The 12,818-nt window shown below is 43.3% G+C and overlaps 1 protein-coding gene and 1 long non-coding RNA gene across 2 annotated transcripts in view; one reads left to right on the forward strand and one right to left on the reverse strand.

Moving 5' to 3' along the window:
* SORCS3 (sortilin related VPS10 domain containing receptor 3) overlaps positions 1-12,818 on the reverse strand; it is a 620,618-nt gene that overhangs the window by 594,180 nt on the left and 13,620 nt on the right. The window lies entirely within an intron of this gene.
* LOC105739493 lies at positions 1,195-2,927 on the forward strand. Its single transcript, XR_001115411.2, has 2 exons — positions 1,195-2,088; positions 2,402-2,927. It is a non-coding gene; the product is annotated as an uncharacterized LOC105739493 (long non-coding RNA).

The raw sequence follows: 12,818 nt of genomic DNA on the forward strand, positions 1-12,818 counted from the left end.
ATTGCTCATTTATTTCTTGCAGACCATAGAAGCAGACCTAGATCAGGCTGGAGCCTGATCCTTGGGTAAACCAAGATATAAAACAGGGGAACAATTTTCTCTCTCTTGAGGAGTTTATAGTCTAGAGAAAGAGAAGATCAGAGATCAGTAGGAAGAAACAGGATCAAGAGAGGAGAGCAGGCAGGACGATCTCAGGAGAAGGGAGAAGACAAATGGAGAAGGAGGATGATGGGGCATAGGCAGAGAAAAGCAGCTGAGGAGAAGGGTATTGGTTGTGGGGCCCAGCAGGTGAGCTCAGGAAAGTCAGTACATATGTGAGCACAGTGCCTTGCATGTCTAAGTCCATATAAACTAGGTTCAGAGCCTTGTCCCAAATTTAATAACATACAAACATAAGTAGCTCCTATGCACACTCCAGTATCTCCTCACTGAAAGCATCGTCTGTTCTCTTCATGACACCTACCACAATTTTAACTATGTATATGTTATTAACTTGATAATTGTCTCCAACGTACTGTCTCTCTTCTCTCCTCTCTCTCTCTCTCTCCCAATGCCAAGCTGCATGAGAACACAGTTTATATCTTATGCCCCTAATAATTTTCAGCTCTGCCATTTTCTAGCCATGTTACCTTAGGCAGGTTATTTAACCTCTCTGATCCAATAGTCCAAAGAGACTTTGTGAGGATCAAATAAGAAATGCATATAAAATACAGGATAGACCAGCCTGAGAAACACAGTGAGACCCCATCTCTATAAAAAATTAAAAAAATAGTTGGGTATGGAGGCATGCACCTATAGTCCCAGCTACTTGGGAAACTGAGGCAGGAGGATCACTTGAGCCCAGGAGTTTGAGGTTACAGTGAGCTATGATCACATCACTGAACTCCAGTCTGGGCAACAGAGCAAGACCCTGTCTCTAAAATAAAACAAAATACAGGATAGCTCTCATTAAAATTATTCCATTTCCCTGAAGAAATACTGCACAGGAACAAAAGGTCCCAGGTCTACATTCCACAAAAGCTCTTCCTCCTTATGCTAGATGAGGTTTATTCCTGCGGCCCATGGTTAGATTCTCCATTCAAGGATCCAGACAGAAAAATCCTATTTCTGTGACTGCATCCTATTTTATTGGCATTTCATCCCTCCAGGCAGTTTCAATCCTCTCCCCTTTCCTCTTCTCCTCCTCCTGCCTGATGCTATGATGCCACAATCCAGTCTCTGTGACTCGGAGGAAACGTTTCCATGGTGATGAGCAGTGATGTCATAAAGGGGGGATTGTTACAGGGTTGAATAAAATCTGGCACTAGATGCACCCGGCCTCCTTATATAAGAGGGGGCGGGAGACAAGCCCTATCAGCACATCCCAGAAAATGGGAAACCAAATCACCCAGGGGATGGCAAGGAATGACCAGAGGGAAAGTTCCAGTTCTGTCCACCATGCACTACCAGCCCCATTTTGGAAAAGAACAGATTTAATAGATCTCACCAAGACAAGAATTGTTTTTGGTCAAAGGAAATCAAAGGAACAAACAAGAGGCAGTGACCACCGGAGACTTCACCTTTTGGTCTAGGAAAACCCAAGCAGACAGTGTCTACATCCATCAAAGCCCAATGTATCAAATATTTATTGAATAAGAACCCACGGACTCTTCCTTACCAGAGCCTTAGATTGCCATGTGCGTCTGATTGCTCCAAAGACAGGCTATTGTGATTTCGGCCCCGTATGCATTTTAGAGTAACAAGTCTTACCAGAAAAATAACAGCCAGCCCCAGCTTAATTCCTAGAGAAACTAAAACCACCTTGTTAAGAACATTCCTGGAGGAGAGTTTATACTAAGGAGCACTGCACAATGCTGTTTGCCATCTCTGGGCCCTCTAAAAGCAAGCCCAACCTTGGAAAAGGAATGTCTGCCACCAGGGAAACGTGGCTGCACTGCTGGAGGAAGAACTTGATCAGGATGGGCAATGCTTGGAAGTAAAGCATCTGCTGCCTTGGAAAGGCTTGGTCAGGGCAATCATTGTCACAGGCCACTTTTTTTCTCTGACTATCTCTTGGAATTTCAGAGTGACTAAGTGATTGCTACCATTGTGAGTGCCATGGAATAGACCCTGTTCCATAAAAGGTCTCCCTTGGTCCTACAGGAGGCTCTGGGAGCCCGTGCTTTAGCGACTGTATAGTCCCTCATTTTTTCTCTGGGCAGCTGGTTTTCCTGAAGGTTCTGCTCCCAGTGAGCACAGTCCACAGCAGTAGCTAAATGTGTGCAGTGCATGTGTACTTTAATGCCCTTCATCATTATTTATGAACTAACTTCAAAGGGAAGTCATTTCCATCCAGGAAACCTGACATGCTTTTTCATACTGCAACATGCATAGAGATAACTGTGCTTTCTTATTATTCCAGAGAGCAAGAGGCAGTGTCTTCCAGAAGTCGGTGTGGGTAGCACCAAATCATCCACCATGTATGAGAGAAAAGCCAGACAGCTGGAAGGCTCTATTCCCAGGCCACTCTCCAGTCCCCAAATATGTCACCATCTCCCATGCCTCCTTACTGGGCCCATGCTGTCCCCTTGACCAGGAATGTCCTCCACCCCCATCCCATCCCCATAGCCCCCTTCATTGTAAGATCTGGGCCCAGCAAATTGCCCAGCTCCTCTTCTCTGAATGCTTCTTTAATGTCTCTAAGAAGGAATTCCTTCCTCCTTTACTGTCCATCTCTTCCACCACATGAGGGGTTTGGGGGAGCTCTTTGAAGACAAGGAACCCTTCCTCATTCGTATTTGAATACTAGACCCAAGCACGTGCCCCTAGCATCTGCAATACACAGATGTCAAGGTGAATGGGGAGATAGATGCCAAGATCCTTGAGCGCTGCAAATCTTCACTGCCAACTTCAACTACTCCAAACTAAAGTCAAAATTTTAAAAGTAAGCTTTGATGGCTCAAGTGACTAATTTTATGGACAAGGACCCCTTTATGAAATCTAAGAGGAGGAATGTGGTGACATAAGCAGGACAGGGCTGTGAGACACTGATCAAACAGTTTATCCTCCCTGAGCTTCAATTTTCTCATCTGTAAAAACGAAGAATGGTGGAAGTTTGAGCTCAAAGTCCATCTCTAACATTCTAACTCAGTGAAGCAGCCTGTGGCATTTTCACATCCTTAAAGGGAAATGTGTTACACTTCAAGGATAATTCCTCAAGGCACTTTGCTGCCCTCCTGGGTTGATATTTTTCCTTTCATTTTCACCTTAAGCCCCGCTCCTGTTTATTGCTCACAATGCACTCCAGACTGGGGAGGGCTAACAATTTCCCCATGAAGGACACACTGTAAAGACAGATGGAACTGCTGCCTAGTCAAGCTGCACTTACTGCAACGTCACCCCAAGACAGACTGCACCCTCTTCCCCAACGTGTCTGAGCCTACCCTTAGCCAGCCCTCACCCCGCCTCCCCCAACAACCAGCAAAGCTCTTCCCAAGTCATGCCTGAGCCCAGATAATTTCATTATTTTACAAAGGCATCTCTGTGTGCCCATATATCCTGTCATTCTCCTTGTCCATGACAAATGCTTGGCATAAAAGTTACCTTTGGAAATGTGTTAAGGCAGGCAGCATGCACATTCAGAGAGGCCGGGGGTAGGGGGGAAGGCGAGAAGGATGGGGGATGATGGAGATGTTCTCCTTTACTGTGCATCAGAAAAATAAAAGAAGAAAGAGTGGGGGGCTGCCAGGGTGAAGGAAAAAGCTCCTGGTTCATTCAGCAGCAGCATGCATGTGTTCAAAGCCTGTCCTAGTTGCTCAGCAACCCAGAAAAAGCATTTCAGAGAGCAAGAGGCTAATTGGATAAATGAATTAATTAGACATTTCTGAAGTCATTGCCGTAAATACAACAGGCTTGTGTGGCCACTATTTTGCTAGTGAAAATGTCTTCCCATCCCTCCTGAGCTTTGATCCAGAAAATGTGGGGAGCTGGGGAGCGAGGGAGCCACCACGTAACAACATATCAGAGATGCTATGTGGAGAGAGGAAAGCAATGGAGGAAGCCCTGCCTTGGAGGAGAAGTTGAACTAAATGGCCTTCGAAGTGTCTTTCAACTTTTAATATTTGATCAGTTTTGCACTGCAGGGTAGGGAGGACAAGAAAAGGAGTAAATCCCCATTCTGCCAGCCTGAAGGCAACTTAATAACCTGCTTTCCCACACCATCCTATGGGGTTTCCCTCTGCTGTATTTAAAGCAAGCAAGTGCCCATGAAAGGCGATAGACAGCAGTTGTTAGGGAGTTTGTGTGGTGTTGGTGGCTGCTTTTTTCCCTTGCTCTGCTTTGCTTCTCCCTGTTGGCTTCCTTTAATTACAACAGAACCCCACTGGCTGCTCTAATGATGGAGAAGACTCCACTGTGCCAGGAGGGAGCAGGCAAGAGGTGGGAAGGGAACAGGCAGAGTGAAAGGAAGGAAGCCGGCAGCTCCCAGAGCTGGAAGGAGAGACAGTGTGGGCTTCTGCTGCTCCTTCCACTAACAAGTTGCTGAGTGACTCCAGGCAAAAACTCAGCCTCTCTGAGCCTTTCTTTTTCCTCCCATGAAGTAGGGAGAATGGATTTTGTGGTGTTTGGAGGACAATTGATGCCATTGCTAATTACATGTTTCCCTTGCTCAAAATTACTAAGGGTTCCCAGTGCCTATAAAAATAACATGCAAGTTTGCCAGTGGGCTATGCAATGCCTTTGTGATCTGGACCCATCTCTTCCTGCCTCTCCTAGTTCCCAAAAACACTCTATTACTTCTCACCTCCAAGCCTTTACTCATCTTGCTCTTTGCCTGGAAACATCAGAGCTTAAGTAGAAATATTCAATGAAGGCTTCTAGAAAAGAACGTGCCAGCCTAATTGAAAAAAGGCCCAGGAGTTGAAAACCCATCTTAGCCCTCATGGGGTCAGCAGTTCAACCTTGTATTGCTGAGGTCTTGCTTCCCTTGCTGGTATGAATTGGAGAAGTGGGCTCTGTAACTCATCAAGTGAGGAGCTCTCAAGTCAGATGGTCCACTTGGGACTTGCAGCTCTGTCACTCACCAGCTTTGTGACCTGGGTCAGGTATTGAGCCCCACCATGCTTTTATTTACTCATCTTTACAATGTGGCTCATAATAGTAGAAACTTCATCGAGTCACCATGAAGATTAAATGAGATGCTCAATGCAAAGGTTACAGCTCAGTGTTTGGCACACAGTAAGAGTATCCTAATTGTTGTCTATTATTTTTGCAAAATTATGTCATTTTAAAATGAAATAAAAACTGATGTCTTCACCTTCTCCCACCCTTTTGCTCTGATTCTCTCAGCCTATCTGCACTCACAAACTCTGTAATATCTTGATTTCAACATCAATAATACAGTAGACTTAACTACCTTACATCTGGATTTTCCTCTATTTCATTACCCACTCTGAAGCTTATTAGCCATGTGAGCTTGATAATCCAACCTCTTCATCACGGTTTTCTGTTAAAGAGAGATAATAATAACCTCCAACTCATAAAGTGATGAGGGGAAAATGAAATGACACAAATAAAGCACCCAAGACTGGCACCCAGCACACAGCAGACCTTCAGTAAATGCTGGATCCCATCCCCAGAGGCTTCACTTTTGATTCCAATATTGATTTGGATTTCCATCCTTCCACCTACACATACTTCTCTTAGATTTTAAGTTCCCAGAAGGCTGAGATCAAATCTGAACTGTTTCTTGTTCATCATCAATCACAGTACTTAAGTGCAATTAGGAATTTGTTCAAGATATTTTAAAAACTATTTATTGCAGGATGATATGTATCTATCTATCTATCCATCTATCTATCTATATTCCCAAATCATACTACCTTAAATAACAATGATATTAATAAATATATAGGCAATAACAACTCAACTATGAAGTGTGTTTGATCTCAGCTATGAACAAGCAAGTCTCCTCTTAAAAAGGCTTAGCCAAGACTAAGTCACAATGTCAAGACTGCACTGGACAAGGGCAGCTTGCCTGTTGAGGTATGTCACTGATTGCTGGGATGCCCATGATGGTCAAAGAGCAGATAATTTGGCATTACCTATCCCTGCTTCAGGAGAACAAGTTAGGGTGGTGGAGCAAGACACATATCTTTCTCTGGGTGACAGCAGGTATGATTATCTTTATAAATAAATAACATAGCTGTCAAGGGGGAGATGAAAAATACTCCCCTATTTCTTATCCCTGAATATTACAAGACTCGTCCTCATTCCCAACTCCATGGGCCCCTGTTCTGGGAAGAAAGAAAAGAAAATGGTTAGAGATGGGACATGAGAAGGCAGAAGAGAGGAATAAACTAGAAATCCCCAGATTTGCTCAGATGCTGAAGAAGAGAATTTAATTGTGTGAAGAACAGAGCAAGAGGAAGTTGTTGTTTAAGTGGTTCCAGAGTTTCTGTTTGGACAATGAAAAGGTTTTAGAACTATAGTGGTGATAGTTGCATAACAATGTGAATGTAATTAATGCACTGAGTTGTAGCAGTAAAAATGATTCAAATGGCAAATTTTATGTCATATGTATTTTAAATAAATAAATAAAATTTAAAGAGGAAAAAAAGATACAGAGCAAAGCTCTCCCCAATTGCCCCTCTGCTTAAACCAAGAAAAATCCATCATTGTAAGTACTTGACCAACACAGAGAGAAGAGCCAGTCTTTGGCCAGAGCCCATGGCTCTCCTCTCATGGGAGCTTTTTGAGGCTCAGGCATGAGTCAGACAGGAAATAGGAGTCTCTGGACCAGAAAGATGTCTGGACTGGCTTACCTCTCCCTGATGCCAGCCCTAAAAATTGGAAAAATTAGGCAAATAGCACAGGCTCTGATTTCAAGAGTCACCATCCCTAAAACACCTTCCCATACCATCCCCAACTCATTCACCATTAGGATATCAGATTTAAAATGTGAAGGGCTCAGAAAAAAAAAGCGAAGACATAAAGGACCAGTATTAGACCATTTTCCCTAGGTCAGAAAGACCTAGGAAAGTGGAGGGTGCTGGGTAGAGGGGAGGGTGAGGGCCACAGGAGCTCACTTCCCTGCATCCCTTGCTCTTGTTTTATTTCAGGTAAAGGCTGACCCAGCCCCCATACCTGAGAAGGGACTCAGACTCTGGGGTGTTTCCTATTTTCTTCTGTCCCTGGAAGTTCCTCCTCTATCTAAATGTTAACCCATAGGTGGCCATGCTTTACTTGCTGTAAGTTCACTAGAAACAATAGGTCCTACCCAGCTCACAGATAGGCAGGATGGACAGTTAGAAGCAGAATAATAAACTCTCAGTTAAAAAACTGAAACCCACTTTTCAGGAAGCCACCTTAGTAACTTAAAATAAGAAGCAGAGCCACCTAAGACACAGCAATGTGCAGCTATAGATGCAGGTGCTTTGATTTGTCTCATTTTTAGAGTCACCTGCCATTCTTTGAAGATGCACATCTCCACCCTCCTATCATCCTCAGCTCCTTTAAAGGAAATTTAAATCGGGCTGGAGCTGCTGCCGTCTGAGAAAAAAGATATAGGAAGGGCTATTGCTAAGTCCCAGCTCATCCTCTGGCCAGTGCAGGAGTGTCCCCCACTGTGCAGGCATCTCTGCATGGGCCTTTCACAAAGTCCTCCCTCCCCCATCCTGGGGAAGGGAACCAGCAATGTTGGAGGGTGCAGCTTCCTCTCCTCTTAAAAAGCACACACCCTCGCAGGGGGGTGAAAGAATGGCTGGCAGAAGGCAGACCAACTGTGAGGGAGATCAAGCTAATCTCCAGACCTCTTATCTAACAATAACCATTTCCTGCTCATTTTAGAGTATCTTCTACCACAGGGCAGGCACCTTGGCAAGCACTTTAAACTCACTAAATCCTCACAAAGACCAGGCAAAATGGGATTATATCCTGATTTTATAAAGGAGAGAAGTAGGTCTCAGAAAAGTAATTTGCCCAGGTCACAGCTACCTAGTCAGGGGTGGAGCTAAGATTCAAGATCAGGTCCTTCCGACCCAAGCACTACTCTTCTACCTGAAGGGATCCCAAACCTGATGTCTTCCCACTAGTCATCTATTTATTTATTCTTCCCAAGGCTACATTCTGGGGGGAAATTATCTGGACTAAAAACTTAATGGAATACTAATGGGCATCAGAGTGTTACAGAAAGAGCACTGGACTAAAAGTCAGAGAACTGGACATTAATGCAGGCGTTTCTACTATCTGGATGAATTTGGACACTAGACAATCTCTCTTGCCCACATTTTCTATGTCAGAAAAAAGATGTAGTTAGGTCATTATGTGTTCTCTCCAGCTCTAAATATTGTCTCTGAATTATTTATATTTTAAGAGGACCTTAGAGGGAACAATGTTCAACATGAAGAATGGTCCTCTAATTGTGAAGATTCTGGAAAGGAAAAAATAAAATCAAGCAAAAAAGTCCTCCTTGCTCCCCTTCAAAATCACAACATGAGTATGAGCAACTCCTTCTACAATTTAATTACAATATTTCCTTAAGAATATCTGTACATTTATAGTTTATAATGCCCTTTCAAATACATGATTTCATTTTGATCCTTGCAACTATTAAACAGATGAGGAAACTTGAGTCTCAGATGTTGATTGACTTACACCATTTCATAAAGCTGGCAGATATTCATGTGAAGGCTAGTCCTCTAATTTCAGTTTAGCCACAACCAACCAAACAAAAAAACAAAAACAAAAACAAAAAAAACATGCTTATGTATAACCCTGCACTCCATCCAGAGTCCTATTGCAGCATGAGCCCACTCAGGTAACAACTGTAAGCTATCATCATCATCGTCATCATCCACAATAATCTCATTTGAGCACATAATAGACACTAAGTAATCACTGTCAAGGCAATTAAGAAAGGGGACTTGAGGTCAGGCGCTGTGGCTCACACCTGTAATCCCATCACTTTGGGAGGCCAAGGTGGGTGGATCACCTGAAGTCAGGAGTTCGAGACCACCACGGCCAACATGATGAAATGTTGTCTATACTAAAAATACAAATACAAACAGAGCCAAGTCAGCCAAGATCATGCCATTGCATACTCCAGCCTGAGCAACAAGAGCAAACTCCACCTCAAAATAAAAAAGGAGACTTGTGCTGTTTCATCACATATGCCTAAACGCCTACCAATTTCATCTACAGGTTGGACCAGCTCTGCTTAGAAGCATGCAGACATAATACTCATCTGCATACATGTGACCTCTCTGCTATTTTTCTCTCCTCATCTCAGCTCCTGAAAAAAACACACGGATGAGCCCTTTCTCCCCAGACATGATTCTTTCAGCATCCCTCAATCTGCCACTGCAAACAGGTTTGGAAGAAGCATATATTCAGTTAGCATGTGACAACAGTGTTTCATACAATATAATTAACACTGCCCTACCCCATTTCTTTAAAAATTAGTAAGTGCACAAGAAAGAAAACACAAAACAAAACCAGAAGGGAGAAAGGCAATTTTAAAATGAATTTGACTGCAGAAGCTTATGTTCCTGTAGGCATAGTAGATATTAATAATTCAACAAAATATTACAGTAATTACTATACTTTGCAAAATCACAACAGTGCACTTTAGCACAACTCCTACCAATCTCCCTGCAACTTCCATTAACAAATAAAATACAATTCCCTATATTAAATTTGTTGTTTAAAAGCTAAATATTTTATTAGAACTAATATATTTTAAGTAATCAGTCAAAACCAAGAAAATCCCTGGCCCTGTATTTCTCACCCCTTCAAGTGAAATTCCATCTTCACAGTTAGAGCTAAAACTGATTTCAACTCCAACAAGAATACACCAAATGTTAGGGTCTGAAGGCCCCTATTGAGGGAACTGAGGATTACTCAGCTCTCAGGCTCTGCTGGAATCTGATTAGCCTGCCAGAAGGAGAGTGAGAAGGAAAAAGAGTAGACAATTAATTCTTTTGGACTATAAATCTGGCCTACCACATTCAGCTCCAGAAAAAGAAACCATGAATTGTAAAGAGAGGCAAGCGGCAGGCAACCACCAAAAAAAAAAAACACTCCTAAGTCCATCCCTGAGCATGTATATAGCAGGTTAATGACCTCGAAATACAGGTGAACCTCACTTTATACTGTAATTATGTTCCCACAAATTTGCTACATCCAATCTCTCAAGTTCTATTGATTTTGCCTGCTGCAAAAATGCTGCAAAATAAACCACCTAAATCTCAATCACTTATTCTCACAACAATCAATCACTTTATTCTCAGAAATATTCAGAGCAGCTCGGGGTTGGCTGATCATAACTGGGCTCAGCTAGGTGGTTCTAGCTGGGCTGGGCTGATCTAGCGTGGGCTTGGCTGGAAATGGCTATGTACTAGTTGTCTCTCATCCTCCTCCTGAGACCAATAGGTCATGTTTTTCTCATGGCCACCCCAAAGGCACAAGAAAACAGGTAGAAACACACATTCTTCTTGATAACTAAGCTTAGAACTGGCACACTATCACTTTGAACTCTCTATTGGCCAAAGCAAGTCACAAGGCCAAACAAAAAGTTAGAAGATGGGGAAGAAGGTCCCATTCAGAGAGAGGGCACTGCAAAGGTCCCACACAAAGGGAGTTATAAAGAGAAGCGAAGAATTGGAGCTAACGACACAATCAACTACATCTGCCAAATCTTTCTTCAGTGGACTCCTTCTTATCTACCCCCACTGCCACCATCCAAGCCATCATCCTCTTCAGCTACATCCTCTTAGCATTCATCCTTTTTTCCCTCTAACCCACAGGGTGATCAGAGTGATTTTTTAATGTACGTTTAATTTTATCATTTTATCACTCTCCTACTATAAACCTTTTCATGGCTCACCTCTTTACTTTTTTCTTCTTCTTCTTTTTTTTTTTTTTTTTTTTTTTTGACAAGGTCTCACTCTGTCATCCAGGTTAGAGTGCAGTGGCGTGATCGCAGCTCACTGCAGCCTCAACCTCCTGGGCTCAAGTGATCCTCCCACCTCAGCCTCAGCCACCTGAGTAGCTGGGACCACAGGTGCATGCCACCATGCCCAGCTAATTTTGTTTGTGTGTGTATTTTTTGTAGAGACAGAGTTTCTCCATGTTGCCTCTCAAACTCCTGGGCTCAGGGGATCTGCCTTCCTCAGCCTCCCAAAGTGTTAGAATTGCACGCATAAGCCACCATGCCAGGCCATCCCTTTGCTGTTGGGATAAAGAACTAAACCCTTGCTTAGTCCTGCCCATGCCTGCCTGTCTAGCTTCATCTCATCTCTCACCATCCCCCAGCCCCTCTGCTCCAGCCACAATGTCCTTCCTTTCCCCTTCAAATACCTTGCTCCTCCCTGCCACAGAAGCCATATGCCCAGAACACTATGCCCTCTCCTCTGAACCTAATCTACCCCGCACATCTTTGCAATCTCCACTCATCTGCATCTCCCTCTCTGCCCTTCCTAAGTTAAATGTCCCTAGTGTTGTCATGTACCTCTCCATCAGAGCGCTGCTCACCATTACAGACTCAGAATCCAGCAGCACCTGGCACATAGAGGGGACTCCACAAATATGCATTGAATATTGATGTGTTAGTCCATTCTCACACTGCTATAAAGAAATATCTAGGACTGTGTATTTTATATTTAATAAAAGAAGTTTAATTGGCTCATGGTTCTGCAGGCTGTACAGGAAACACATTGGCTTCTGCTTCTGGGGAGACCTCAGGAAACTTCCAATCATGGCAGAAGGCAAAGGGGGAGCAGATGTCTTACACGGCAGGAGCAGGAGCAAGGCGGGAGGCACTGAACACTTTTAACCAACCAGATCTTATGAGAACTCACTCACTGTCACAAGGACAGTACCAAGAGGATGGTGCTAAACCATTCATGAGAAATTTGTCTCCATGATCCAATCACCTCCCACCATGCCCCACCTCTAACAATGAGGATTACAATTTAACATGAGATTTGGGCAAGAACACAGTTCCAAACCATATTAATTGGCTATTGCTGTGGTTTTTAAAAATGATTTTAAATTTTTTTAAATAAAAAGAAACCAAATACCACATGTCCTCACTTACAAGTGGGAGCTAAATGATGAGAACTCACGAACACAAAGGAAGGAACAACAGACACTGGGGGCTATTTGAGAGTGGAGGATGGCAGGAGCAGAAAAAATAACTATTCAGTACTAGGCTTAAATACCTGGATGACAAAATAATCTGTACAACAAGTCCCCATGAAATGAGTGTACCTACATAACAAACCTTCACATGTACCCCCGAAGCTAAAATTAAATAAATAAAACTACTACTTTTTTTTTTTTTGCGACGGAGCTCTGTTACCCAAGCTGGAGTGCAGTGATGTGATCTCTGCTCACTGCAACCTCTGCCTCCCCGGTTCAAGTGATTCTCCTGCCTCAGCCTCCCAAGTAGCTGGAACTACAGGTGTATGCCACCACACCTGGCTAATTTTTGAATTTTTACTAGAGACAAGGTTTCACCATGTTGGCCAGGCTGGTCTCAAACTCCCGACCTCAGGTAATCTGCCTGCCTCGGTCTCCCAAAGTGCTGGGATTACAGGCATGAGCCACCGCACCCTGCCTAAAACTACTTCTTTTGGTTGAGTTTTACACTGAAGGTATTTGGATAACGAGTGTCAATAGCAAATGGCTCTGCAGAGTGTTTAATCTCCCACCTTATACTACTGATTTTGTGTAAATCCAGTTTTAATGCATCAGGCTTCCTCAAGGGTTGCACATCAATAATTTGAACAAAGTCACAGGTATCTTATGTTATGTACCTCCTTTTCCCACCATCATCAGTC

Source organism: Nomascus leucogenys, chromosome 3 (genome assembly GCF_006542625.1).
Source record: "Nomascus leucogenys isolate Asia chromosome 3, Asia_NLE_v1, whole genome shotgun sequence".
NCBI lineage: Eukaryota > Metazoa > Chordata > Mammalia > Primates > Hylobatidae > Nomascus > Nomascus leucogenys.